General features: G+C 31.1%; 1 protein-coding gene and 1 non-coding gene across 3 annotated transcripts in view; both read right to left on the reverse strand.

Moving 5' to 3' along the window:
- Positions 1–17,551, reverse strand: part of LOC113511818 (caskin-2) — a 350,084-nt gene that overhangs the window by 183,569 nt on the left and 148,964 nt on the right. The gene's annotated exons all lie outside the window — the stretch shown is intronic.
- Positions 12,859–12,938, reverse strand: Trnal-uag (transfer RNA leucine (anticodon UAG)). Its single transcript has one exon. It is a non-coding gene; the product is annotated as a tRNA-Leu (tRNA).

Here is a 17,551-nt window from a genome sequence, read left to right on the forward strand (position 1 = left end):
AAAAGGCTGATCGGTTTCAGTAACAAACAGACACAGCCATACATCTTCACAAATTTTCATATGCTACTAGAAAAATTGATAGTATAAAGAAACTTAATAATACCAATACGAGTAAAAGTCAATACAATACAATATTTTTTAGAATTTTTGTCTATCAGTTTGTCTGTATATTTGTTTCGTAATCACGCAAAAACTACTGCACTTAATTGGATGTTGTTTTCATAGTTGTATTACTGAAATTTTAACTTAAAAACTAGTGTATATTTTATTTTGATACGCCATCTAGAAGTTGTGACGGTTCGACTATAGTACAATAGGTTTAATACCATAAGTACATAGAAAAGAAACAGGGGTTCCTCTGGGTGACCGCTGCGAAAGCTGAGCTATTTAATATAAACAAACTTTAAAGTCAAGGTTCACAATAGTATACAGAGAAGACGTTACCATATATGAAATATTGACACAGAAGGGAAACTCCTTTGATGTGTTTTCAAAGTGTAGTGGATGTCCCAAGAAAATTAAATAAATTAAACAAAAATATATTATATCTTATATATAACCAAATTATAGTTTACCTTTTATCATCAGGTGTAAAAAGGATGCATACATCACAGTTTAATAAGGTTTATGAGAGTCTTTAAAGTTTTATAAATTCGATAATCAATTTAATAGAAAATACCAAAATACATTAACATATAATTAAATTGAATTTGAAGAAAAGTTCAGTTCGAATAATGGGCTAAATCTGATTATTGAAATATCTACCCTTCGGTGAGATAATCTATGACGTTACTAGATGAAGAGAAAGAAAAAAAAAAAAAAAAAAGAAAGGGACGGCAGATCGGCGGGCGCGCGGGAGTCGCTTTTTAGGAATTGCGCAAAAAAATAAAAAAAAAAAAAAAAAAAAAAAAAAAAAAAGAAAAAATGGCGCGGGAGTCGGGTTTTAGGAACTGCGCAAAAAAAAAAAAAAGATAACTGGGATAGAGAGCTAGGAGTGACTGGATCTATGAAGGGGTTTAAGATCTTAGTGTATCACTATCGATTAAGTGTGTGAAAAGAGTCAATGGAAGACTGGAGAATCCGGTGAGCTTGTTCCATTTATTACTACGTAGTTAGATTTTTGACTGTGATCACAGGCAAAGTTTATACTTAATATTTTTCCCAACAACTATTAAAATACGTATTTAATCGAGTCCATATACCTTTAGGTAATGCGTATATAGTTAAATGCAATCACATTTGAACAAAGATCTACATCAATATAATTTACGTAATAATAATACATACTTACGTTATTCTACTCATATACAAAATTCAATTATATGGCTGTTTGATAGAAATTCATCGATTTGACTCAATATTCTAATTGTCCAGTTTTGGCAAATACTTATTGAATCAACTATAAAACTATTATAATACTAACTAAATTCATATCTAGTTACTATAAATTATTTATTTATTGAGGATAAATAGACTGAGGTGGCTGTGGTCTGGTCTCATTGCTGGGGAAACAACCATTGATGAGACAGAGGGGTTATTGAGTGGCGACTCTGTATATGCAAGTGTGGTGAGGGCTGCCTCCATTGGTTGGAGTGACTGTTTTATGTGTATTATGGGGACTCGGTGGGTGCAGGAGTTTGGGGCCGTTCCTATTGGCAGTCTATGGGGAATTGCCTGTGTTCAGTCGTGGATTGGTGATGGTTGAGACGATGATGATGATGGAATAGTTGTATTTATTACACTATTACAGTGTTGATTTGGAACACCTGCTCATGCTTAACGTCTCATGGTAAAGTGTTTTCATACCATTGCTCGGTCAACTGTACTAATGATTCTTTTGTATACTTTTAATTACCCATGATTACATGTGGGAATTTGTTTTACACCAGATGTACAGAGAAACAGCTTAGCTGTTGCAGGTGATTTTATGTGAATGTATTACTTTTAATACATTAATGTGTTAGTAGATAAATTCATGTAACGGTGGGATGTTTATGGTAAACAAGCCTGTATTGTTTAAATAGATATTTTGTCTTGATTTATTATAAACTTTAATATTGATTTTGTTGTAGTAAACAAGCTGATAATAACAATTCTGTGTGTATTACTGATTACTAATAATATTTAATTATGCTGATATTATAGGTGTGGATTTATTTCCTAATGGTAATAAAAGTACTAAAAGATTCTCTGACTATAGTTACTCTTAACTAGGTATGAGGTTCAGTATAAAATTGGTACTGTATGATACTTGTGAAGCTATGTATTTTACTTATATTTAGAAAGGAAGTTGTCCCGGCGATAAGGTTTGTATGTGTGTTGTTTGTTCATGTTATATAGACTAGACAAGTTCAGACAGGGTTAATATTAGTGAATATTTACTGGATTTATATTTAATATACATGTTTGGAATATTTTATGGGAATAGTATGGAGATATACAAGTAGTAAAATATAATATTAGTATTTTATAAATTTAATTATTGAGTTATATGTTTATGTCGGACTGTATCCAAGGAGATATTATCCTATTGATATCAAGTTAGGACAATTACTTTAAATATTAATAAAGCAAACACTAACACTGATTATTCACTTCTTTAATAAATTTACATTAGAGGTTAGGAATCAAATAGATAGCATATTGGGAAAATCTTCACCACACATGTATTTGAGGAATGTTCTTGATAATTAGTACTGTATGTATATATTATTGCAAGTACAATTGCAATAAGAATGTTAAACTTCTAATCTTCTGTTCATTCTTGAATTTGAAAGTAAGCTTGGCTACTGATATGAATATAAAACTGTAGCATTACTGGATACTATTAATTATTTCTGGTGTAAACCTTGATTATTTATATCACTGATAATTTAGTTATATATTACGGTTGATATATGATGATTTTATATTTAATTATATTAAACAAATACAAATAAACAAACTTGCTAGTATTTGTTACGTTGACAGTTGTGATAGATAATCAAAATTCAATTCAATACATCAATACGTCATTCAATACGTCATTAATATGACAGATGTCAAACAAAAGGAGATTATACACGTTATGATTCTATATCTAAGTCTATAGAAAATTTATATAATTTTCTGTTATTTTATAATAACTGTAGGGGAAATATTGGAATTATTTATATGAGAAATTTTACTTAAATGATATGATAATTATTTAAAGACCTAATTTCTTAGGGATTTAATCATGATGATTTAAACACTAAAACATTTGTTTATCTGAGAAATCCTCTTAGTAAATAGGTTTACTAAGACACTAAAAGGAAGTAGATATAGTATAACTATAGTACAGCTACAATAATTGTATGGGACTTACTGTCCTTTCTATACAAATATATATTTAATCTATATCTTTCACATTATAATTATGCAATATATTGCCTCTACTACTACAACATACACAAATAGGACTTATTGTCCTTCCTATATACCTATATATAATAATTGACCTGGCACTTTAATGTGTAATTTATCAGTACTTATGACAACAACCAATTAGGACTTCTAGTCCTCTCTATAAAGCTACATAATTATTTAATCCGATTATTTCACAATGTGATTAATCAAACCTCTACAAATATTACAAAAGATCTCTATTACTCTCAACACAATAATAGCTTGTTGGACTTAGTGTCCTCAAACTTATAGAAAACCCAACTGGTTATTTCACGAGACGTTGTTAACTTGTGATTAATCAGTGTCTTTTAAAGGACTTATAGTTCCTTTAGATATATCTCTCTGAATAAATAATTGGTTAATTCACAATGTGGTTAATCAACAATAATATTATATATAATTGACTGGACTTATAGTTCATTCAATAGCACTCATTACTTTTAGTAGCTCTCGACCTATGGGTTGGACTACTCGTTCTTAGGCTCCGGCCTAATCAACAGATTTAACTTGAACCTTGAGTATTCTTGGTATTAAGTAAATAATATTAAATTGACAATGCTATGTTATGATATAGCAATTATCAACATTATATGGCTTGGCCAATTCCAGGGTGTGGAAGGTATCCCCTATCACACAAATCTTCATCTCTATCGGACTGTCTTCACAGGTGATCTCTAATGTCACATTATAGGGCCGAAGGGTTATGTCCCAACAAAGTAAGTTCTGGTGTCTGGGTGATCTCGCTTCTTGGTCTGATCTCTTGTGGAGCCGAAGGGAAACCCCCATTGAGTAAGCTCGTAACAGGGTGACGCTGGGAAACAGTTTCGTACTGTTAGTGGGTGATCTCTATGTCGCCATATAGGACTGAAAGGGTCATCGCCCATGAGTAAGCTCTCGTGTCGGAGTGATCCTGGGATTTCAGTTCCGATCTTTTTGCCTCTGGCAAACACCAATTTATACTGGAAGCATCGTGGGGCTGGTGGAGCCACTGTAATGTTGAAGTAAATGTACTTATGTTTGGTTTGGAACTGAGAATACTCATTCCCTTATTACCATCAGAGTGCATTAATAAATAGTAATACCCTTCCCTACCTTTTAGGAGGAAGAGTTATAGATAGTTGGAAAGTCTTCCACTGGTCCGGGCGTGTGAGGGGCCCGACCGCTCCCCCATTTTTTTTATTATTACAGTTATTCTGTAATTTACTATTAAATTAACATAACTTCCTAGTTACATGAATTATGAGTATAATTCATTAATTATTCTTAATCCTTAAAGACTTATCAATCATCTTCATTTTTTAACTCCTATCATATACCAATTAAAGAACCTTTTGGTTATTACACACACAACGGGTCCTACATTACTAGACGATCACACATTTATTTATTTGGCCAAATGATCAAGTGTTCTATTATAAGATCTGTTCAATATTATGTATTTATTGTAAGGGTTTATATGATTCATAGGTTGTTTGGGGTGTATAAGACAATATAGGTATGGGGTTATATTGAGAGTGTTAGGCCATTCTTTAGGGTAGGTTTTCATTAGATTTTCATAGATTTCATTAGGTTAAGCCTTCGTAGGCTTTTCTTAGGCTTTGTAGGTTTTCCATGTGTAGGTTAGTTTAGAAGGTAGTTATTTTATATAAGGGGTGACACATAGGCAAAGGGGGGACCATCACAATTGGTGCCGTGACCAGGATATAATTGGTTCATGGCTATTTACATATCAGATCAATAAGAACACTTGGTCACAATTGGAGCATGTGACTTTAGGGATTGGTCATTAAAATATGAAGGAGTTATAAAGTTAAACAGTAATATCTGTTAATAATATAATTCAACTCCAACTTTGAAGATTATGACTAAATAATTATACTGTCATAATTATTATAAAATCAGAGCTTTATAGTGCTTACCTTATGGTAAATAAGCCCATATTAATAATTCTTTTACTCTGAATTATTTTAATTATATATGTAGGTTAGGTATACGGGAGTCCATTCATTTATTCTTATATTTAATATAGATCTAGGATTTGGACCTAATTTCATGATCTCTATGTCTATAGGTAAATAGCCTATTTTACTGTTATTTTATGTTATTAGGATTTAATTTATCAAATTCATTCAATCGTTACCTATTGATTACCTATTGTTCCTATCGTTACCAATTGTACAACAAATTACATAATTTGGTTTTTTTTTCTATACGAATTTCTTATAATAAGAGTTTTAAACTATGGGGGCCGTTTGTATTATTTTATGCAACATATTTATAGGAGTCTTAAAATTGGGGGGCCGTGCAAAATTTGTCAGACAGATAAGAGTTTTAAACTATGGGGCCGTTTGTATTATTTTATGCAACATATTTATAGGAGTCTTAAAATTGGGGGGCCGTGCAAAATTTGTCAGACAGGGGGGCCGGTGGTGATAAATTATTATTTATATTAGCTTTACTTCTATGATTAAAATTAATAAATAAAAATTAAATTTATTTGAATTTTGTTAGGGACTACTATTTTTTTTTATTCAATGAACACTAGGTTATTTCTTAGATGAAATATGTATTTGTGGTTACTTAGACGCTTCATAAAGTTTTATTCGTATTGTTTAAATTTATTTCAACATCTTCATTTTAATATTTAATTAACTTGGGATTTTATCTAATCATTTATTTACACTTAGACAATTATTTTAGGATTCCTTTTTGCATTTATTACATTTTAATGCTTAAATTATTTCACTTCATTTCGCTTTAGGTTTTTTACTTAGGCTCTTTCGCTTGTTGATATGTTATACTCATACATTTAAGCTTTTAATTATGAACTTCCATTTAGATGTTTTAACTCGTATCTTTTAAATAGATACTTTATCTAAATTTACTGATACAAATAACGTATCTATTAGGTTCTTTACTTGAAGCTCTTCACATATTTAGGTTTTATACATTTAGACTCCTCACATACTTAGGCTTTTCATACATTTAGGTTTTATAGACTCCTTTACACACATTTAGGATTGTATTCATTTATGCTGTTTATGACATTGTAATTACATGCATTGAATTTATTACATATAAATAAACGAGTATAAAAATTTTAATTATAAAATTTAATGGATTCACTCTATCATTACAGCGTATGCAAATTAATTATAAATAATTATTTACAAATCTATTCATAAATAAATATTATGCTTAATTATTAATATATTGAGTAGAAATTTTAAGGCTATTCATACACATAACATTCAACAACACATAACTTCGGGTTTAAAGATCTTTTTAATACTTTTATTGTTTTGAGTCTTAAGAATGTCAGAGTGTTAGGCTAGTATCGATGAATCAATGAAAAATTTAAATGATGATCTTAAGCTCTGTAAAGTTAAATTATATACACATATGTGAAGTACATTTTTAGGGTTGGAAAAAAAATTGTAACAATAAACTTATCTTGTTGTAATTATCAATCCGGTAAACTCCTTGATAATTAGGGGGCCGGATGTGACGGTTCGACTATAGTACAATAGGTTTAATACCATAAGTACATAGAAAAGAAACAGGGGTTCCTCTGGGTGACCGCTGCGAAAGCTGAGCTATTTAATATAAACAAACTTTAAAGTCAAGGTTCACAATAGTATACAGAGAAGACGTTACCATATATGAAATATTGACACAGAAGGGAAACTCCTTTGATGTGTTTTCAAAGTGTAGTGGATGTCCCAAGAAAATTAAATAAATTAAACAAAAATATATTATATCTTATATATAACCAAATTATAGTTTACCTTTTATCATCAGGTGTAAAAAGGATGCATACATCACAGTTTAATAAGGTTTATGAGAGTCTTTAAAGTTTTATAAATTCGATAATCAATTTAATAGAAAATACCAAAATACATTAACATATAATTAAATTGAATTTGAAGAAAAGTTCAGTTCGAATAATGGGCTAAATCTGATTATTGAAATATCTACCCTTCGGTGAGATAATCTATGACGTTACTAGATGAAGAGAAAGAAAAAAAAAAAAAAAAAGAAAGGGACGGCAGATCGGCGGGCGCGCGGGAGTCGCTTTTTAGGAATTGCGCAATAAAAAAAAAAAAAAAAAAAAAAAAAAAAAAAAAAAAAAAAAAAGAAGAAAATGGCGCAGGAGTCGTGTTTTTAGGAACTGCGCAATGAAAAAAAAAAGATAACTGGGATAGAGAGCTAGGAGTGACTGGATCTATGAAGGGGTTTAAGATCTTAGTGTATCACTATCGATTAAGTGTGTGAAAAGAGTCAATGGAAGACTGGAGAATCCGGTGAGCTTGTTCCATTTATTACTACGTAGTTAGATTTTTGACTGTGATCACAGGCAAAGTTTATACTTAATATTTTTCCCAACAACTATTAAAATACGTATTTAATCGAGTCCATATACCTTTAGGTAATGCGTATATAGTTAAATGCAATCACATTTGAACAAAGATCTACATCAATATAATTTACGTAATAATAATACATACTTACGTTATTCTACTCATATACAAAATTCAATTATATGGCTGTTTGATAGAAATTCATCGATTTGACTCAATATTCTAATTGTCCAGTTTTGGCAAATACTTATTGAATCAACTATAAAACTATTATAATACTAACTAAATTCATATCTAGTTACTATAAATTATTTATTTATTGAGGATAAATAGACTGAGGTGGCTGTGGTCTGGTCTCATTGCTGGGGAAACAACCATTGATGAGACAGAGGGGTTATTGAGTGGCGACTCTGTATATGCAAGTGTGGTGAGGGCTGCCTCCATTGGTTGGAGTGACTGTTTTATGTGTATTATGGGGACTCGGTGGGTGCAGGAGTTTGGGGCCGTTCCTATTGGCAGTCTATGGGGAATTGCCTGTGTTCAGTCGTGGATTGGTGATGGTTGAGACGATGATGATGATGGAATAGTTGTATTTATTACACTATTACAGTGTTGATTTGGAACACCTGCTCATGCTTAACGTCTCATGGTAAAGTGTTTTCATACCATTGCTCGGTCAACTGTACTAATGATTCTTTTGTATACTTTTAATTACCCATGATTACATGTGGGAATTTGTTTTACACCAGATGTACAGAGAAACAGCTTAGCTGTTGCAGGTGATTTTATGTGAATGTATTACTTTTAATACATTAATGTGTTAGTAGATAAATTCATGTAACGGTGGGATGTTTATGGTAAACAAGCCTGTATTGTTTAAATAGATATTTTGTCTTGATTTATTATAAACTTTAATATTGATTTTGTTGTAGTAAACAAGCTGATAATAACAATTCTGTGTGTATTACTGATTACTAATAATATTTAATTATGCTGATATTATAGGTGTGGATTTATTTCCTAATGGTAATAAAAGTACTAAAAGATTCTCTGACTATAGTTACTCTTAACTAGGTATGAGGTTCAGTATAAAATTGGTACTGTATGATACTTGTGAAGCTATGTATTTTACTTATATTTAGAAAGGAAGTTGTCCCGGCGATAAGGTTTGTATGTGTGTTGTTTGTTCATGTTATATAGACTAGACAAGTTCAGACAGGGTTAATATTAGTGAATATTTACTGGATTTATATTTAATATACATGTTTGGAATATTTTATGGGAATAGTATGGAGATATACAAGTAGTAAAATATAATATTAGTATTTTATAAATTTAATTATTGAGTTATATGTTTATGTCGGACTGTATCCAAGGAGATATTATCCTATTGATATCAAGTTAGGACAATTACTTTAAATATTAATAAAGCAAACACTAACACTGATTATTCACTTCTTTAATAAATTTACATTAGAGGTTAGGAATCAAATAGATAGCATATTGGGAAAATCTTCACCACACATGTATTTGAGGAATGTTCTTGATAATTAGTACTGTATGTATATATTATTGCAAGTACAATTGCAATAAGAATGTTAAACTTCTAATCTTCTGTTCATTCTTGAATTTGAAAGTAAGCTTGGCTACTGATATGAATATAAAACTGTAGCATTACTGGATACTATTAATTATTTCTGGTGTAAACCTTGATTATTTATATCACTGATAATTTAGTTATATATTACGGTTGATATATGATGATTTTATATTTAATTATATTAAACAAATACAAATAAACAAACTTGCTAGTATTTGTTACGTTGACAGTTGTGATAGATAATCAAAATTCAATTCAATACATCAATACGTCATTCAATACGTCATTAATATGACAGATGTCAAACAAAAGGAGATTATACACGTTATGATTCTATATCTAAGTCTATAGAAAATTTATATAATTTTCTGTTATTTTATAATAACTGTAGGGGAAATATTGGAATTATTTATATGAGAAATTTTACTTAAATGATATGATAATTATTTAAAGACCTAATTTCTTAGGGATTTAATCATGATGATTTAAACACTAAAACATTTGTTTATCTGAGAAATCCTCTTAGTAAATAGGTTTACTAAGACACTAAAAGGAAGTAGATATAGTATAACTATAGTACAGCTACAATAATTGTATGGGACTTACTGTCCTTTCTATACAAATATATATTTAATCTATATCTTTCACATTATAATTATGCAATATATTGCCTCTACTACTACAACATACACAAATAGGACTTATTGTCCTTCCTATATACCTATATATAATAATTGACCTGGCACTTTAATGTGTAATTTATCAGTACTTATGACAACAACCAATTAGGACTTCTAGTCCTCTCTATAAAGCTACATAATTATTTAATCCGATTATTTCACAATGTGATTAATCAAACCTCTACAAATATTACAAAAGATCTCTATTACTCTCAACACAATAATAGCTTGTTGGACTTAGTGTCCTCAAACTTATAGAAAACCCAACTGGTTATTTCACGAGACGTTGTTAACTTGTGATTAATCAGTGTCTTTTAAAGGACTTATAGTTCCTTTAGATATATCTCTCTGAATAAATAATTGGTTAATTCACAATGTGGTTAATCAACAATAATATTATATATAATTGACTGGACTTATAGTTCATTCAATAGCACTCATTACTTTTAGTAGCTCTCGACCTATGGGTTGGACTACTCGTTCTTAGGCTCCGGCCTAATCAACAGATTTAACTTGAACCTTGAGTATTCTTGGTATTAAGTAAATAATATTAAATTGACAATGCTATGTTATGATATAGCAATTATCAACATTATATGGCTTGGCCAATTCCAGGGTGTGGAAGGTATCCCCTATCACACAAATCTTCATCTCTATCGGACTGTCTTCACAGGTGATCTCTAATGTCACATTATAGGGCCGAAGGGTTATGTCCCAACAAAGTAAGTTCTGGTGTCTGGGTGATCTCGCTTCTTGGTCTGATCTCTTGTGGAGCCGAAGGGAAACCCCCATTGAGTAAGCTCGTAACAGGGTGACGCTGGGAAACAGTTTCGTACTGTTAGTGGGTGATCTCTATGTCGCCATATAGGACTGAAAGGGTCATCGCCCATGAGTAAGCTCTCGTGTCGGAGTGATCCTGGGATTTCAGTTCCGATCTTTTTGCCTCTGGCAAACACCAATTTATACTGGAAGCATCGTGGGGCTGGTGGAGCCACTGTAATGTTGAAGTAAATGTACTTATGTTTGGTTTGGAACTGAGAATACTCATTCCCTTATTACCATCAGAGTGCATTAATAAATAGTAATACCCTTCCCTACCTTTTAGGAGGAAGAGTTATAGATAGTTGGAAAGTCTTCCACTGGTCCGGGCGTGTGAGGGGCCCGACCGCTCCCCCATTTTTTTTATTATTACAGTTATTCTGTAATTTACTATTAAATTAACATAACTTCCTAGTTACATGAATTATGAGTATAATTCATTAATTATTCTTAATCCTTAAAGACTTATCAATCATCTTCATTTTTTAACTCCTATCATATACCAATTAAAGAACCTTTTGGTTATTACACACACAACGGGTCCTACATTACTAGACGATCACACATTTATTTATTTGGCCAAATGATCAAGTGTTCTATTATAAGATCTGTTCAATATTATGTATTTATTGTAAGGGTTTATATGATTCATAGGTTGTTTGGGGTGTATAAGACAATATAGGTATGGGGTTATATTGAGAGTGTTAGGCCATTCTTTAGGGTAGGTTTTCATTAGATTTTCATAGATTTCATTAGGTTAAGCCTTCGTAGGCTTTTCTTAGGCTTTGTAGGTTTTCCATGTGTAGGTTAGTTTAGAAGGTAGTTATTTTATATAAGGGGTGACACATAGGCAAAGGGGGGACCATCACAAAGTGATATATTTACTTAAGTAAATATATTAATTATAAGTGATATTTTTTTAGTTTTCCTACTTCTGAAATTCACACGTAAGAAATAATAGAAAAAATATTAGTTTTTAATATTAGCAGGATTATATGATTACTATTAATACATCATTAAGTGTTACAACTTTAATTAAAGTAACGTTGATGTTTGTAAACTGTATTAATAGAGACCGAAAAGGGTTATTGAGGTAGTTAACTAGTAAGTACCCTTATTACAAACACAATTTTTAAAATAGATTATAAACAGTGAACACAAAATAAAATCAATCCAGTAGTTAATTAAAAAAAAAAGGTGACAAAACTATGCCATAACGAAAACATAGACACAAAAAAATATCCCATATTAAAATACAAAGGGCAAAAAAATAATCCTGAAATCCCGCCGAGTTGCCTATCTCCCACAGCATGCCAATGACAGTGCAATGACAGATTTCTATGCCCATATTTTACGTGAAAGCCCAAACATTTGCATTTCGAATATAGACCTTAACGTATAATTTATTAGGGCGTATTTCATAATTGTTGGATAAAAGCAAGCTGCAAAATCCATGTCCACGCCATTCGAGAAATCTACATCCCTTTGGTCTCTGTTCGTGTAACACTTTTTGTTTTAATATTATTTGCTAAATATTGAGGGTAGTATATATAAATACTGTTCGTTGATATGAGCAACTAAGAGTTCGTTGATAGTCCTTAAGATCTTCTACTTTTTTTTTTAATTTGTAGCAAATAATTCGATTAAGGTATTTACAAATAATAACTAGATGGGCAGCAGCATCCCTCTTAAAACATTTCCAAAGCCTAACTGCGGTTGCCAATCCGGCTACTAAGTGTGGTAACTATTGGCAAAACCTCCCCAAGGGGGAGGTTTATGTTTAGCAGTTAAAAGCTGAATATGATGAATTTCTAGTCAACTAGTTTATATATAAAACAATACATTTCCATTTTACCGCATTCTTCTCTATTTGATTTATAAGTACCTGAAAAAAGAAAATATACAATTTAATAATATGTACTATCAACACACAAAGCATTAAAAAGTAATACAAATTAAATAAAAAAGGCTATGGCAGCGGTGGGATTCGAACCCACGCCCGTTAAGACTGGTGCCTAAAACCAGCGCCTTAGACCACTCGGCCACGCTACCTGTGGCAGTGAGTGCTCAATTTTATATGATCTATCAATATTTTCTTTGTACTGTTTAATATTTATATTAAAAATACATAAAATTGGGGAGAGAATGGATTGTTAGTAATGCGGACTCTCAATCTCATTGCTAGCAATATACTCTGTCAGGACAACCTCCACGTGGTCCCCCTAGAAAGCACGATGATTTCCTGAATTCTTTCACGTCAAAGGATTTAATTCTCAGTATCGTAAATCAGCATTTGCTTGTGTAATTTGATTCGAACACCAAGAAACAGTTGTGATTATTTGGGGCTTCATATCTTGCACCGATTTTTCTTTGGGGTACGCGAAGACAAGAGAAGGCCATTAGCTATCATCTGTTATTATCATTATAAATAAGTGCTTCGATCCATTCTCCCAATGTTGGCACAAAATAATAGCTATGAACATATATACAAATATAGTGTTAAAACGAAATCATTAGTACCCTTTAAGAGTGTGTTTTATTGACATTGATCATTTTTCTCATAAAAATGAGGGTAGATAATCGCAAAAGAAAATTTTAAGTCTACAATACTAATACAGCATGTTCAGTTGTAAATATGTTAATTATTTCTCTTTATAAGTGATTAATTCTCTGTGCAGTTAGTAAGCGTCATATAAAACTATCTGTAGATTAGATACGTTTTTGCTATCAAGAATTAAGAAAGATCAAAACGCTGGACAATGTTGTTTTTCTTTAATAAAAATGTATAAACTGTTTGTTTATTTGGGAACTCTGACTCTGGCAGCAAATTTAAGGGTTTCAAATTTATAACAAAAATTTTATAAAAAAAAAATAATTAAATATTTATAACATTATTATGGATAATATAGTACCCACTTCGGGCACTCTTATTACTGCCAGCGCGTTAAACCCAGAACAAGGCCTGATTCGTAGTGACGTACCTCATTACCTCATTTACACCGATCACTTATAGCAAGCACTTATCCGTGGTGCGACGTGCAATCATTATGGATTTATGTACGATAATAAGTTGGCCCTAGACGAGTTACGCCCACATTAGGTTACACTGTATGCAGGTCTATTCGCATATGCGACTGTGAATTCGTTTCCTGTATTGTATGGCGTCATTTTATGATAGATCCTTTGTTTCAATGTTAGAATTTATTATTTTATAACGTAACATTATAGTTATTTCCTGAGACTTGTCATTTTCATATGTAACTTGTTATACAATGTTCTTCGATATTATTCGAATAAAATGTTACCTGGATATTCGCAACGAATCAAATGGTTCTGAATTCTCTGCCACAAAAATTATATTTGCGTTTATCTCAAATCGGGCTCGAATGCTATTAAAAAAATCCTAATCCAGTGAAATCGTGATGTATCATTTTTAAATTATGAAATATCTTTATCATTTTTATTTAATAAAAATTGTGTTTAAAAAAAAACTACAATTCTGGCAAAACCGAAACTACTGAACCAAAAAATTTTTATGGATTCAATCTGTAAATATTAGGAATATCCTTTTAGTTAAAAAAATCTAAATCGTTTTACAACTGACAGAGTTATGAGGTAACAAACAATAAAACAGATATAATCGAATCGGGAACCTCTTTCTTTTTGAAGGCGGTCGAACCATGTGCATATATTTTTTTACTGAATTTAAAGTCAACTGAACTATGCTTCTTACATTATTAAGTATAATTTTATGGTCACGCCTATTTCCATTATTGGATTTAGGATGATTTAAACTATAGGACTTTACTTGCATATTTTTCTCTTGTATTTTAGGTATATTCCAATACGTTTTATATATTTAATATATATACACACAATTTGTTGCAAAATATGAAAAATTAATGTACATTATAATTGAATAGACCTACGTAAAGAGCGAAATTACCGTAATCATAATTGTGTGGGTATGACATTACAATTTCGCAAAACCGCAAGATTCTTACCGCGCTACCTACGTGCAGTAATGAGGATTGAATACGGCCATAATTTACTGGTGTAACTTCGTTTCATTGATTGGACTTATAAGGTCATTTAACATTTTTTTTTATTATCTTTATTAATTGAAAATTACATATATTATATTTATTTTATTACATTTAGATAGGGAAGACTTATAATAAAAATCTTTTTACTTTTTTTTATGTCACTGAGGTGGCAAACAAGCATACGGCCCACCTAATGGTAAGCGGTTGCTGTAGTCTACTTTATTAACTCATATTTATCTCAGAATCAATATATCTAAGTTACGTGAAGTTCTGCCTCTGGTGTTGTGGGTGATCATGGGCGACGGTAGTGACTTACCATCAGATGAGCCGCCTGCTCGTTTGCCCCCTGTGTTATAAAAAAATTGCAGAAAAAACTAACAGGTATAATTCTTCTAATACCTTGCAGATGTATTATGATCTTGTTACCAGTAAAAGTTATTGAAATATAATAAAAAAAAATACATTACTGATAAAACAAAAAATAAAAAGTAGGTTATGACATAAAGAGTATGACATAAGAAATGACAGAAAATTGATGGAATGGAAAACATAAATTCGATTTAAACAAATAAACGTACATCATCTCCAGACTCAAAAAGGCAATCATAAAAATGTTTTGGACGGACAAAGGTGGAATTGTCGAACATAATTTGCGGCCCCGGCATCCTATAATAATAAATCTTCGATGTAAGCAGATTTACGATACTATAAACATATAATATCATCAAACTGATTTAAGTGCATATAAGAGAAAGAATTTGTCCGCTAATTAAGAGGTCTAAGCGCCTTAGGACATTGATCATTTCTTCTCGACAGATTTTATTGGATATGGTTTATTAATTTACTGATTGCCGATTTTTAGAAATAATTTTTTTTTTTTTTTTTTTATTTTATTATCAATAAAAATACAAGTTACAGAATTTATGTTCCATTAGCATTTAGAAACCACGTAGGTTTATATTAATACTAAATACATTAAAATTATTTAGATTGTATTAAAACCATGCAAGAAGTATCGTTTTAATTTACACTTGATGTTGCTAATAGTAATATTATCTCGTACATCGGTGGGTAGTTCATTAATAAATCGAGGAACCAGGTAGTCAGCCGTACGCTCACCATAACAGTTATTTACGCGAGCGCTATTGGTACAAAGTTGCTTCCGTGCGACCGCCCTCGTATATACAGCATGATTAATTTCGTTCCAATATTTATTGTTAAAAAAGTTTTCCTTAAGAAATGTGTATTTAAATTGTAGATGTACAGGTAAAATATTGCAATGTCGAAAAAGACCAGTATCATCGTCATAATACTGCATCTTAATTTTGGGAGATACAATAGTTCTTAAAATTCTACGTTGAAGTTTAAAAATATCATTTAAATATGTTTTATAAGTGCGGCCATAACTTGACAACCCATATTGAACATAAGATTCGACCAATGAATTATACAGCATCAGTTTTACTTTAAAGGGAATTCGGTGTCTAAGGATGACTATATTAGCTAAAAATTGTCTTAATTTGTTACAAATTTTTTCGATGTGTTTACTCCAATTAAACTTACTATCTATAGTTAAGCCAAGATATGTTTGGCTGTCCTTGACCGTTATAGCGGGGCAGCTGCAAAAGTTCCTTTCATTAGTTATATGTAGACACTTGTGGTTGTGAGCAATGATAGGTTTATATAGAGGACGAAATTTTAAATAGGGTGATTTTATGATCAAAAGTTGTGTTTTAATTGGATTTAATACCAATCCGGCATCATGACACCATTCAAGAAGGACATTGACATCAGATTGTAGAAGGTCTCGTGCTTTTTGAATATTTTTGTCAGACAATACTAGACACGTATCATCTGCAAATTGGTAACATGAACTGTGTTTCAAGATATTATGCATATTATTAACATAAGACAAAAAATGTAGCGGACCTAATACAGATCCTTGTGCCGTACCTTCAGTTACTGGTACATGATCACTGTATACATCATCTATTTTAACGGTGAATTTACGATTTTGTAAATAGTTCTTGCACCAGTTGAGTAAAGGCCCACGTACACCAGACTCATCAAGTTTAGTAATTATTTGTGCATGTTTTAGGGTATCAAAAGCACGGGAAAAGTCTATGAATAAAGCCAACACGTATTGTTTTTTATTGAGATGTTCATTAATCTCATCTGTAAATTTAGATAACAGCTGACTAGTACTTTTACCCGATTGAAAACCAAATTGATTTTGGTAAATTACATCTTGCTTACGATAAAATTTATGAATTTGTTCGCAAACATATTTTTCAACTATTTTGTCTATTGTAGAAAGTAAGGTAATGGGACGATAGTCTAAATAATTATTTCTTAACCCTTTCTTAAATACCGGTCTAACACAACCAATCTTTAGTTCATCGGGATATACGCCAGTTTTAACACTAGAATTTATGAGGTTAGCAATAGCTACCGATACCGCCTTACTAACTATTTTAATATCTGACACTTTAATGTTATCAAGACCTGGAGCTTTTCTATAGTCTAATTTATCGATAATTTTATTTATTTTTTCACTTGAAGCTTTTTGATAATAAATGCTGCAGTTAGTTTGTTTACTATAGCTTCCTGGATCTAAAA

Source organism: Galleria mellonella, unplaced genomic scaffold (assembly GCF_026898425.1).
Source record: "Galleria mellonella isolate WM207_F2 unplaced genomic scaffold, CSIRO_AGI_GalMel_v1 utg329, whole genome shotgun sequence".
Taxonomy (NCBI): Eukaryota; Metazoa; Arthropoda; class Insecta; order Lepidoptera; family Pyralidae; genus Galleria; species Galleria mellonella.